Source organism: Alosa pseudoharengus, unplaced genomic scaffold, assembly GCF_046254945.1.
Source record: "Alosa pseudoharengus isolate Yale_2024_CS ecotype anadromous, Long Island Sound unplaced genomic scaffold, YU_APseudo_1.1 YU_APseudo_1.1_scf_13, whole genome shotgun sequence".
Taxonomy (NCBI): Eukaryota; Metazoa; Chordata; class Actinopteri; order Clupeiformes; family Clupeidae; genus Alosa; species Alosa pseudoharengus.
This window is the reverse complement of record NW_027468598.1, coordinates 25563241-25573013: the sequence shown is the minus strand read 5'-3', so window position 1 is coordinate 25573013 and position 9773 is coordinate 25563241.

The following is a 9773-nucleotide window of genomic DNA, read 5'->3' as shown; positions in this document are numbered from 1 at the left end:
AACGGCCATCTTTACCCATATAAGGAGATCCGGTTCTTAATTGAAGCTAACTACCTATGGCAAGTTGCATTGCAAGTTAGCTCTGGGGTAGCAAAAATCTAAGTGTGCCGCCTTAACGTACTGGAGATCACAATATCCACTCGAAGGCAGAGGACAAAAGTGTGTTCAGGAAAACGTCCGCATTTCAGACTTTTTCATCCCCGCGAGAGTTTAGCAGGTGCAATAATTCAAAATCCCCATGTTATTTTCCCATAGGAAAAATCGCCAGATACCGGATGTCAAAGATGGCAGCTTTTTTGTAGGCGAACTTCAGAGGTCTATTGCCCTGTGGGTGGTAAGGCGTCGTACGGGTCTTCTGAACTCCATACAGACTGCACAGCTGGTAGACTACAGCGTTCTCGAAGCTGCGGCCCTGGTCCGAGTGGATGCGAGCAGGGACGCCAAATCGAAAGAACCACTCCCGGACAAGTATGCTGGCCACGGTTGTTGCCCTCTGGTCTCGGGTTGGCACTGCCTGTGTGAATTTCGAAAAGACGTCAGTCATAATCAAGACCTGTTCCCTACCATCCGTCGCAGGCTTCAGAAAGGTAAAATCCACCGCCAGTATTTGATTTGGATGGGATGCCAGCAGATGTCCCATAGGTGCCTGGAGTTTGGGCTGGGCTGATCTTGCAAGGGTACACCTCACACAGTTCTGACACCACTGTTTGATGTCCGCCCCCATTCCGGGCCAATAGCATCTCTGTCGTACAAGTTCTGTGGTACGTTCAATGCCCTGATGGCCATGGTCATTATGAAGCTGCTGCAGAACTTGAGACACGCTGGCAACAGGAGTTGAAGAACTTCTTCGCCCCCATCAGGCCGGTGCATTTGGCGGTAGATCAGACCAGTGAATCCCACAATCCTGTCCCACTGCCGTAACAGCACCCTAGTGGGTCCCGATAACCCTTCCCGAGTGGTAGAGTTTGGTGGCTTCTTGGTTCGCCAGAAAGGAAGGAAGGTGCCGATGGTAGGGTCTGCCTCTTGCAGCATCCTCAGGTCGTCAGTGGTACGGGAGGGGAAGACAGATATGGCTGTTTGGGTCACTTGGAGCTGTTCTTGTCTTCGGGCAGCTTGATGCACAGGCACAGGTATAGCGGTCCCTACTGCATAGGACCCTGTACTTGGTCCTGGTACCGCTACGGGAGTCTGCCTGGACAGGGAGTCAGCATTTTTGTTGGTACGACCAGGCCGATATCGGATGTTGTAGTGAAGGCAGACAGCTCAGCTACCCATCGCTGCTCCGTAGCACCCAGCTTGGCTGTCTTTAGGTGACTCAACGGATTATTATCCGTCCAGACAGTGCAGTGCTGGCCCCACAGGTATTCCCGGAACTTCTCAGTCATCGCCCATTTCATCCCGAGAAATTCCAACTTCATGGAGCTGTAATTCCTTTCTGCAGGGTTCAGGCTGCGACTGGCGTAGGCAATTGGTCGGACCTTGCCCTCCTGCTCCTGAGACAACACCGCTCCAAGACCAGTATGACTGGCATCCACCTCAAGCAGAAACGGGAGATTAAAGTTGGCAAAGGCAAGGGTGGGTGCACTCACCAATCTCCCCTTCAGCTCCTGGAAACTGGTCTCGCAAGCATCCGTCCAAGCTCCGTCCAGTCGCATTCCTTGGCCCTTCCACATTTTAGTCCCAGCCAGCTCAGCAACCAGGCGGTGCAATGGGGCCGCTAGTTCAGAAAAACACTCTACAAACCGTCTATAGTATCCAGCAAAACCAAGGAAGGACCGCAGTTCTGAGACGTTAGTAGGGTGGGGCCAGTTGGCAACAGCAGACACCTTGGCTGGATCTGTGGACACTCCCTCACAAGAGACGAGGTGACCTAGATACTGAACTTCCTCCCTGAAGAAAGCATTTCTCCAGTTTCGCCTTCAGCCCTTCTTTCTGGAGGCGGCTTAATACCAGATCTAGTCGGTTTATGTGCTCGTCCACACTGGAAGAAAACACAATAATGTCATCCAAGTACAGTAGGAGGGACTGACAGTGCTGTGCCCCAAACATTCTTTCCATCAACCTTTGAAAGGTCCCTGGAGCATTACACAGCCCAAAGGGCATGCGATTGAACTCAAACAGCCCGAAGGGCGTACAGAAGGCAGTCTTCGGGTGGTCTTGTTCAGTTACAGGTACCTGGTTGTAGCCGCTAGCCAGATCTAGCGTGGAGAACCACTGAGCTCCAGACAGTGCATCCAAGGACTCCTCGATGCGGGGAAGGGGGAAGGCATCCTTCCGAGTCTTGCTGTTAAGCTGTCTGTAATCGACACACATGCGAAGGCTACCATCCTTCTTTCTCACCAGGACAATGGGAGAGGCATAGGGGCTACAACTTTCCCGGATGACTTGACCATCTAATAGTTGTCGCAAATGGGCCTTTACTGCTTCATAATCAGAGGGTGGGAGACGCCTGTATCTCTGCCTAATAGGCTTATCGTCGAGCAACGGGATATCATGTGAGATAAGCTTAGTACAACCAAGGTCACCCTCAAAAGCAGAAAAAACTGACTCATGTTTGAGCAAAAACGCCCTTACTCGGTCTTGCTCGGATTCGGACAGCACGGATAAGTCAATGGCCTGTATCTGCTGTTTTACAGGGCTAATCTGCCCAGTATGGGACTGAATGGTGGCTGTAACAGTATCAATCTCTGCAGGAAGCTCTGAAATCCCTGCTGGAAGACCCTCAACTGTGGCATGGACCAACTGACCTATTGTACTGCGGGGGTAGAGTGTAGCCTGGGTGAATCCCACATTGACAACAGGTACAAAGGCGGTACCTTGTTCTACATGAATCAGGGCAGGTGAAACAAGGAGACCCTCAGGCAAGGGACTGCTATCTGGCTCGAGCAAAACAGGGGAATTACAAAATTGGGGTGAGCAGGTAGCAGCTATCAACTTAACAGTACCTCCAGGTATGTGGATGGGCCTGCGGCCTCTGACTTTGGCAACACCCGTTTTACCTCGAGGAGACCTGAGCTGAACTTGGTGGCAATGTTGTAAAGCATGCCGCCATGGAGGTGATGCATGAACCACCGGTGGGAGATCGAATAGTGAAGGACCATGCTGACCAAAAAGCTCATTATAACACTCACGAATTACATTCATCCCTAGCACGCCAGGCACTATGGGGGAAGAAGACTGACCTGGGGGATCCTTTACCACTAGCCAACCCCGTTGAGGAATTACCTTACCCAGTACTTCAACTGTTAACTCTGCATAACCCGTGTAGGGTATGTCCAGGCCATTTGCAGCACGAAGCTGCAACCAATGACATTGTTGGAGCTTATCTTTGAAATTCTGCAAAAAGAAACCTTCCACCATTGTGGATACCATGGACCCGGTGTCCAGAAGACAATTAACGACTACTCCCCCTACTCTTACAGCTACCTTAGGGCACCGTGCAACAAGGGAGGATACAGTATGGCTTGCTGGGTTCTTAACCTGAGAGCCGTTCAGGTCCCCTCCCAACGTGTGGCTCTGCACGCTGGAGGGAGCTAGTTTTCCGTCACCTGGGAAACAGAGACGGAGTTAGCTTGAGCTTGGGACTGAGTAGTGGGGTTCTGTCTGGCAAAAACTCACTCATTGTCACACTCTCGGGCATAATGACCGGATTTCTGGCATCGCCTACAGATAACAGGGGAGGGATGACGCGCTGCCCCCTGTAAGGTGGTCAATGCTCTAGTCAACTGATTATTCTGTTCTTGCTGCTTCAGCAACATGGTGCGCAACTCTGCCATATCTGAGCTAGCAGTATTGACAGGGGGAGAGGGGTTACTGAACTGGGACCTTGAACATTGCATGGCACAAACGGAGGGAACAGAATAGCTTCTACCTCGGGTGAAGTCACTGGGCCTACCTTCGCACTCCCACCGGATAGCTGCAGCACGCACCTCCAACATGGACAGCCCTGGAGTCTGACGGACAAGCCTCTTCAATTCTCTGCGGAGATCAGAATCAATGACATGTTCTAAAAACTGGTCACGTAGAAGCTGATCAGATTGGGGCACTGACTCAGGGGAAACTAGTTTAATTTTGTCCATTAAGGAGAAGAGGGCATGTGAATACTCTTGCAAGGACTCACCATCTAGTTGTTTTCTAGAAAAAAAGTTCTCCTGTAAGGCAACATAAGATTTTGAACACCCATAAAGCTCTCTGAGAATAGTTACAATTTTCTCTGGGTCTTCTCGGTCAGCCCTTGGCCTATATCTTATTTCGTCCTTAGCTTCCCCATCCAAGAAATCAAACATAAAATAGGCTTTATCAAGTGAACCCAAGCGTCTAGCACGCACACAAGCATCCACGTCTTCGAACCATTCATCAATACCAATACCCACCCTACCCCTGAAAACAGGACATTTCCATTCTCTAGGAAGATACACCATCCGTTCTAAATGAACAGGATTAACAGGGTTAACAGGGTCAACAAGGTTAGGGGGGTTAACAGCATCAGGATTGCCCTGTTGTAGCAAGCGCTCCTTGTCTGCTTGAAGCTGGCGAACTTGCTCTCTCAGTTGTTCCAGCTGTTCAGCCATAGCTGAAACAAAAACAATGTCCAAGTTACTTCGGAACGGGTGCTGGGATGCAAAGGCCTTTCCGTTGACTCTTCTAGGTCCCACGTCGTGCCAACTGCTGTTTTGCCTTTAATACCTATAAAGCTTATTGCCTTTCAAATAAAGAGGTAATAAAAAAAAAAAGAAATAAATAAATAAACAAAATAAATGAAATTCACGTCTCTGTTTACAATCCTGCCTACTACAGTGGTTCCCTGTTAAGTTTGGAAAATATGAAAATGTAGATGCAATTGTTGTAAGATGGTGCAGCTCCTTTAAGAAAGCACCGTTGAGACTGGAGCGAGTCATATTCAAAATGCAAAAAATAACACCGCAGATAAAACCAATTATCCTCATTCATTGCAACCGCAGAATGCCTGCTTGCCGACGTTTAAACAAAAAAAAAATATCAAAGCACCTTTTGCGTTTGAATGTAACACGAAAAAATTTTTAAACAGCTGGACAAATGATTTAGCTAATTGATTATAGCCTGTACACCAGCAATTGTTGAACATTTGGAAAATGATCGCTCAGCTGTTGCCACAGTCACAGGCAATGTCAGAAACAACATGAGAGCAGTACACACTTCCCCGAATGTGGATGTTACACTGTCATAATCTACCACCAGCATTTTGGCAAGTTGAAAAATAGATGACTTCTGTGAAATCTCTGCTTTAAAGCAAGACCTAAATGAGTGGAGTTGTGTTGGGAATGTCGGTGCAATGTCCATGCATTTTTCCGACACTTGGCTGCAAGCTTCCCTCCCCCACCCCCTTCTTTCACAAGCAGTGCAGCTTTCTAAGCGGGTCCTTTTGAAGCTAATGTAACAAATACCACCAATATTGTTGTGTGGCAATAAAAGTATCCAGGGTTTGCGCAAGTAGCCTAAATATATAAATAAATTAAGGACATACAATCCTTAACGTGAAAAAGCTTAACTTAATGTCCCAAAACAACAAGTCGTTTTATGCGCTCATTATAAAGAAAGTTTAACGTGTCCCAAAACAGCTGTCAATTAATCACCAAACGTCAAGAGGGTTGAGTCTGAATGACACCGAGTTTTAGACACTGAGTTTTTGAAGTTAAGAAATATTTTCGTAATAAAAATGGTCATTTATCCAATAAAGGCTGAAAACATGTAGCCTACAGTAAAACTGTAGGCTATAGCCTACAGTATATGCAACCCAGCAGAAGACTATTATAGGCTATTGGCAAATCATTGAGCCTCATTCACACATTGTATTCTGCACAGTCTCTACGTGGAGCGCTAATGTGTCTAGGCATACTGTAAATCATTAAAAATGTGTGAAAGTCATTATAGGCTGGAAGCGTGTCTACTGTCAGTGACTAATGCGAGAAGCGGGTTCTGTGTTGTAGGCTATGCATTTTTCCGACACTTGGCTGCAAGCTTCCCTCCCCCACCCCCTTCTTTCACAAGCAGTGCAGCTTTCTGAAGCGGTGCCTTTTGAAGCTAATGTAACAAATACCACCAATATTGTTGTGTGGCAATAAAAGTATCCAGGGTTTGCGCAAGTAGCCTAAATATATCAATAAATTAAGGACATACAATCCTTAACGTGAAAAAGCTTAACGTAGCTTAATGTCCCAAAACAACAAGTCGTTTTATGCGCTCATTATAAAGAAAGTTTAACGTGTCCCAAAACAGCTGTCAATTAATCACCAAACGTCAAGAGGGTTGAGTCTGAATGACACCGAGTTTTAGACACTGAGTTTTTGAAGTTAAGAAATATTTTCGTAATGAAAATGGTCATTTAACCAATAAAGGCTGAAAACATGTAGCCTACAGTAAAACTGTAGGCTATAGCCTACAGTACATGCAACCCAGCAGAAGACTTAGGCTATTGGCAAATCATTGAGCCTCATTCACACATTGTATTCTGCACAGTCTCTACACGTGGAGCGCTAATGTGTCTAGGCATACTGTAAATCATTCAAAATGTGTGAAAGTCATTAGGCTGGAAGCGTGTCTACTGTCAGTGACTAATGCGAGAAGCGGGTTCTGTGTTGTAGGCTATGCATTTTTCCGACACTTGGCTGCAAGCTCCCCTCCCCCACCCCCTTCTTTCACAAGCAGTGCAGCTTTCTGAAGCGGTGCCTTTTGAAGCTAATGTAACAAATACCACCAATATTGTTGTGTGGCAATAAAAGTATCCAGGGTTTGCGCAAGTAGCCTAAATATATAAATAAATTAAGGACATACAATCCTTAACGTGAAAAAGCTTAACGTAGCTTAATGTCCCAAAACAACAAGTCGTTTTATGCGCTCATTATAAAGAAAGTTTAACGTGTCCCAAAACAGCTGTCAATTAATCACCAAACGTCAAGAGGGTTGAGTCTGAATGACAACGAGTTTTAGACACTGAGTTTTTGAAGTTAAGAAATATTTTCGTAATAAAAATGGTCATTTAACCAATAAAGGCTGAAAACATGTAGCCTACAGTAAAACCCACTGTACGCCACTTTGTGACCGACTGTACATATAAGGTCTTGGCTCTACATAAGTGCACGACTACGCCACTTGAGGCCTTTCACACCAAGATATGTTGTAAACCCAAGTATATTTGATGAGACACACAGATAAGCTAAGTAAAGACAGAGACGTGATTCCAGTACAAAAATAAACAAGATTTATTAATATGGAATTCACTTAAAAGGCCATTTATGAGGTTAAGCACCAGAGCGCGCACCCACTGGCAAGGGGAAGTGGTAATGGGTTACCTGTCCTGGGAGAAGTGTGAGGCCGACACAACACTCGTGCTCTTGACTCTGGTGCCTATTCCAACAGACACACATACACACGCATAGGCACACACCTTTCACCGACGAACACCCAGAGAACCAAGGATAGCTGAATCGGCAGAGTTTACAGAAACCAGGGATCTTAGTTGGCCTACTGGTGAGCCTGTTATTTTATAGGAAGTGGTGTTGCCGCTGAGGAAACCTAGCCACTTAGAAGCTAACTGGAAGGCGTGACGAAGGGGAAAGGAGCTACGGTAACAGCAGGAGGACAAACTTAATACAGCAGTGGCTCTGCCGGTTACACATGCATAATTTAAAAACAACTCAATAGGCTACTTGGCTATGCAATAAGGTTTACATTACAGCACCGCGGATGTTCAATGAACGCATGAAAGCGGATGGTTTGTTTGAAATCCCGACACTCTTTCAACTACAGTACATGGAACGTAACAGTGATCATCAAATACCTCCCTAGATTTCAGTGCCCATCAGTCCCAACATTTAACAATATAATCAAACATTCCAAAAGTAAATTAAATATCAAACTAAACCGAAAATGTCATGCTTTTGAAGGCCTACCAGTAGCCTATGCCGCTCCAAGAAACGCATGTCTCAAAATAAAACTCGCATAAGAAATAATGGAATACAATCCTGCCCCTAAAGGCCTGTACTTTACCATTCGACTGAGTTGGACTGTTAACACGGACTTTTTCTTTCTTTCATTTTTCTTATTTATTTATTTTATTATTTGTTAATTGTTTGTTTGTTGTCTGTCTTGTATGTCAACCGTTATGTGTCTCGGGTATGGCGCTCCGTCCGGCATCTTGTGCATCATTTGTTGTTTTGTAAATTTGTTTGTTTGTCTTGGTGTCACGGGAACGCTGGCGAATACGCCACTCCGTCCGGCATTGTTTGTCTAGTGTGTGCTGATTATTAAGTGTGCTTGCAAAGCAGCACACTTATTGTTCTTCTTAAGTTTTCTTGTTATTATTAATATTATTATTCCCGTCTCCATATTTTTTTTCCAGCTCCTGTGCCTAGGCCCTTTGAGACAGAGACACCGTTCCAACTTTAAAACGTCCGGGCAGTACCGGTGTAACTTGCTCGAGAAGATGACGTCAAGTGGGCGTGTCATTCGTCCGCCATATTGGATTGAATAGAAAGCGAAACTAAATTTTCACAGGTCACAAATTTTTTTTGGTCCGAACGCCACGAAACTTGACGTACATTATCATTGGACCAAACCTCACAAAAGTTACTAGAAGGATTTTTGATTTTCGTCACAGCCAAACGAAATCGCCGACAAAGCTCCGAAACAGGAAGTCGTCCATATCTCAGGAACACTGTCACATATCGATATCAAATTTTGTATATGAACTGGGGACTCCAGTGTGAGGGTGCATAAGCTAAAAAAAAAAGAAATATTCCAAAAGTTTCCATCATTTGGCAAACCACCTACAGGTATTCACCTTTACACCATTCACCTTCTATCACAATGCCTTCCAAGTATGCTCAATGTCTCTGGGTAGCCACAATGTCTCCGGGCAATCTTGCCCAATCATGAAATCCTTGCTCTGCCATGGGATGGGTATGGACTTACAAACTGAAATAGCAAGGAGAACAGTAGCTATATAGCTTACATAATAGAGTTGTTTTCACATTGACGGTATTCAAATTAAATGTTTCCTTATTGTTAAATATCATTATGGGAGAGTATTATTAAAAATGTTACAAGTATGCAAATTCATATGTTTACGGGAAATTAGGTTTTACTAGGTTGTTTTGTTGTAAAGACATGCAAGGCATTCTGGGCCATGTAATAGACAAACAGTGGTCGGCAGCGTTAACTTGATTTCCATACGTATTAATATGAATAGGTGTTTCTGTAAACCTAGGGACAATAAACAGCCATCTCTGTTACAAAAACGACCAGGTAATCGCTCACTGAAGAGGAAACTATGCTAAAAACATTGTTTTCCTCAAAGCATGGATTTGACGACAGTACAAGCCGGATATGTCACGTTAATGTTAAATACACACGCTAGGTGGCAACGTTGTACTACATTTCACATACATACGGTGACATCATTAGAATTATGTGAGCTTCACAATTAAGGAAGTTGCAAATATTATGTAATTTATAATGGGAAATTATTGGAAATGTTATTTCTTGTTTATTCTAATTGCAAACCACACACATCCATTCGTAATCACACGTACACATTTAATACCAAAGATTCTAGAGCGCTACGCTCTAGAATCTTTGTTTAATACTGAAAGACCGTTTATTTGATGTTGCCCCTAGCAACCCTGGTGGGTGCAGCCTACAGTAGTCCAGTTTCAGAGTGACGAGTTCGTGGCCAAACAAGTGCCCAAAATATCGGTTTCCATGTGTAGAACTGTGCTGGATGGTGTGCGTCCTTT